Here is a 4,349-nt window from a genome sequence, read left to right as displayed (position 1 = left end):
CACCAGCACCGTACCATCCTCCAGTCCAACCAGCTGTGGGATGTTGACCTCTGTCACAGTGCCATCCTTCACAACACCAGCAATCTCAGACAAAGTGTTCACTCTGGTCTTTCTGAAGCACTGCTTGATGAGGCTGAAGCACCACTCGGGGGCAAATTTGGTGTGGCCTGTGATCAGGAAGTGAGGGTCCAGACTGGGGTGGAACTTGTGCATGGTCCGCCAGGCACAATATCAGAGCACAAACTTGTTCTCGTTTTGGCCACTGCATTCAGGTCCACACGTGTTTCCCCAACTCTGTAGTTGGTGAAGAAATGGTGCATGTAGTTGATGACTGTGCTGCTGCCTTTGCTGGATGACGTGCCTTCATCAATCAAGTAGTTGACTTGTTGTGGTATTCCTTCACAGCAGACACCAAACAAGTCAAACTTGCGAGGAGTTCAAAAGTAGATGGGACCTGGCTGCATAGGGTCAGAAGGATAGTGCACCTGCAAACAACAAAAGAACATTAAGATAAATTACAATGAATTGTCTCACACCTGTAAATCTCTCTTTAACCAGCTCAGTGAAAGGTATTTACTGCCTCCCATATATGTATTATTATAATTTTTGTATGTATTTTTATTTGATTGTTTATCTATCCATCTATGTCCTAATCAGTATAAAGGATGAAATGTTGCTTACTTGTTGATCAAAATCAAAGCTGTAATGCATCCTGTCTTTGCTTGCTGGTTTCATTAGGGCCCCCCAGATACAACTGCAGGTCTTGACATGTGGACTTGCAGTCAGCAACCATCTTCTGGTAGACAGATCGCTCACTCTGAACAACCAGGAGATGCTGCTCTTGCTTCTTCAGCTTGGCTGACTTAACAGCTTCTGGCAGATCTGAAGAACTGACAGTTGTTCCTCTGTGACTGCCAGCACAGGTCTGTCCTGGGCTTAGTACTTGAGATGTGGGGCAGCAATTTCTACATGTACTTCTGGAAAAGACAGAAATAATGTGAGATCAATAAAAGAAGTGCCGATCATGTTGGAGGTCAATTAAATAACCAAAATGTGTTAATGCTTTACATACCTAGTGTTGTCATCGATTCCTTGTAAAGACGCCACACTGCTGCTTTTGTCACATGGGATGGCAGCAGCTTTCCACCAAAGTCTTTGTGTCCTGGGTGGCGTCCTGGTAATACTATTGCATTATCCTCTCTGCGTAGTTGTTGATGAAGTTCACCACTCGCTGCAAGTCCTCATGCTTCAGGTGTAACCCGTGCTTGCTTGGGCCAGCTCTCTTTTTGATGGGAGGCATTAGACCATTCTCCTTGACTGGTGGAGGAGAGTCAGGCATCTTCTACTGATGCTGAAAGACACATTCCAGATACAAATATTTTGTCATTATTATACAATAGATGCGAAATGGCATTCTGAGATATCACTACACACAGTTCATACACATAATGTTATAGCTAGCATGCCAGCCATCGAACTTCAGCTGGCTATCTAACAGCAAGCTTTAACTAGCACGTTAACCAAATAGGTTCAATGTTAACTAGTTAGCTAGCTAACATTAGGCTATAACTAGCAATGCAAAATGGCATTCTGAGAAAACATCACAAAAAATGTTTTTACCTAAATCAGTGATTTCCTCATCGTCTGATTAATTTTCAGAGTCCGAGAGCGTCAGCATGACACGATCGTCCTCCTCCAGAAAGTAATCCATCACAACCTTTTCCCACTGACCTTTGTCGATAGCACCTGATAAATTCAAGTTAACAATGTTATTGAGAGCAGTTCTCCATGGCTAACGTTATAGCTTTAGAAAAAACTGCAATAGAATGTAGAACTGCAGTAGTTCACATGCTTGAGAAGGCATTTCTGCCAATAAACACATTTTGATTAAAAAAATATGTTTATTTTCAAACGGCTCTCCTGTAAAGTCGTGACTTGTGACATAAGCCTAGTTTCCTGAATTGGGTCACTTATGTGCTTCATGTGCTTGTTTTGATTACATACAGTGCATTCGGAAAGTATTCAGACCCCTTGACTTTTTCCACATTTTGTTACTTTTGAGCCTTCTTCTAAAATGGATTAAGTTGTTTTCCCCTCATCATTCTGCACACAATAGCCCATAATGACAAAGTAAAAACAGGTTTTTAGACATTTTTGCAAATTGATAAAAAATAAAACACTGACATATCACACAGTATTCAGACCCTCTACTCAATACTTTGTTGAAGCACCTTTGGCATTGATTACAGCCTTAAGTCTTCTTGGTGTCGTGTCTTTGGCAATGCCGAATTAAGTGATATGACATGCTATTCTATAAAATAATTTCTCTGTAATTAATATTACCTGACTAAGCTAATCAGGTAAATGTAATTAACTAGAAAGTCGGGGCACCACGAAAGAATGTTATGGAGCTGTTATCTTCCGAATAAACTCTTAAAGACCTGGTAATCTTTTACATCAGTTGCAGTCAATATTTAATCGGCACTTTATTCAGTCTCATCTGAAGGTTGTAAATTCTTGGTTATCTTCACGAACCCTGGCTAACAAGTTGAATCAGCAATACAAAGTTTGGTTTAATTATTTATTTATTAAATACCTAAATAATCACACAGAATTACATCTACACAGAATGGATCATACATTGATTACAAATTATGTCATAAAACAAAACGTCCCTAGTGGACAGAACAGATATGACGGCTTTCCACAAAGAAAGGGGGTTGGGTTTTGAATGAAAGAGCAGGAAGACTGAGTAACAAAGGGAGAAGCTATGCTATCGTAAATACAGAATCTTATGGATTCTAAATAACCGCCCATTGGGGGAAAAAAATGCAAGGAATATTTACTCTGAGCTGCGCTTCAATAGGTTGGTCGTAGATGGAAGGCCGGGTTGTCCAGCAGGTATCTCTTGTCCTCTGAAGAATGTCTCTGGTGGTAAAATGGATACATTGTAGTGTCGTTGTGTGTGTTAGACTGGATATGTCATCCATCCTTTCCTAGCCCACATTTACAGCGGCTGCTGCTAACTCAACGGCTACGAGGTATCACTTCTGGAGTGAATTAGAGTTCAAAGTTCATACCAAGTTGCCATACTTTTAAGCTCGTGCTATATTCTGGCTGGTATAGTCGAAATTCATCCTTTCGGCGTGTCGATCGTCACCTTCATATTGAACACGATGCTAATTTCGTTAGGTTATTATCTGAGCCCTTTTAACGTAGGACCGTCGTCCTCACGTCCTCGGAACAGAAAGTTGAATTTTCGTCAACGGGTTTATATAGTGGTGAAAGAAGGGTGTGTTTCATAGTTTACCACCAAAGTCTGTTCACTTGGGTGGGGCCTCTGAGTGAGCAGAGTTTCTCTATATCAAACCGTTCTCTCATTTAAGAAGCTAAAATTAAATTTCATCTTTTCACAAATAGTTTCATATTTAAACATTTAAATTGCACAACAATTTCATGTGAATCTGATAACTAGAATTTCTCGACTTTCCAAGATACAGTTTATGTCATCCTATCATTAATAAGAATGTCTCATTAGTAGCAATGTCTCAGACAACAACTGATCTGAGATCATATTCATGAAGTACCAACACATATTTTCAACTGGTTGGATTACCGAAATATGGTTCAGTTTCCCATCTTAGGGTTGTTGTCCTTTTGGAAGGTGAACCTGAGCCCCAGTCTGATGTCCTGAGCCCTCTGGAGCAGGTTTTCTTCAAAGATCTCTCTGTACTTTTCTCCATTCCCCTTTCCTATGATCCTGACTAGTCTCCCAGTCCTTGCCTGTGAAAAACATCCACACAGCATGATGCTGCCACCACCATGCTTCACTGTAGGGATGGTGCCAGGTTTCCTCCATACGTGACGCTTGGCATTCAGGCCTAAGAGTTCAATCTTGGTATCATCAGACCAGAGAATCTTGTTTCTCATGGTCTGAGAGTCCTTCAGGTGTCTTTTGGCAAACACCAAGTGGGCTGGAATGTGCCTTTTACTGAGGAGGGGCTTCCGTCTCGCCACTCTACCATAAAGGCCTGACTGGTGGAGTGTTGCAGAGATGGTTGTCCTTCTGGAAGGTTCTCCCATCTCCACAGAGGAACTCTGGAGCTCTGTCAGAGTGACCATCGGGTTCTTGATCACCTCCCTGACCAAGGCTTTTCTCCCCTGATTGATCAGTTTGTATTTCTGTTAACTTTTAATACATTTGCAAAGTTTTCTAATAACCTGTTTTTGCTTTGTCTTTATGGGTTATTGTGTGTAGATTGATGAGGATTTTTTTTTTATTCAATCAATTTCAGAATAAGGCTGTAACGTAACAATGTGTAGAAAGTCAAGGGGTCTGAATACTTTCC

This window comes from Salmo salar, chromosome ssa03 (genome assembly GCF_905237065.1).
Source record: "Salmo salar chromosome ssa03, Ssal_v3.1, whole genome shotgun sequence".
NCBI lineage: Eukaryota > Metazoa > Chordata > Actinopteri > Salmoniformes > Salmonidae > Salmo > Salmo salar.
Note: the sequence above shows the minus strand (reverse complement) of the source record.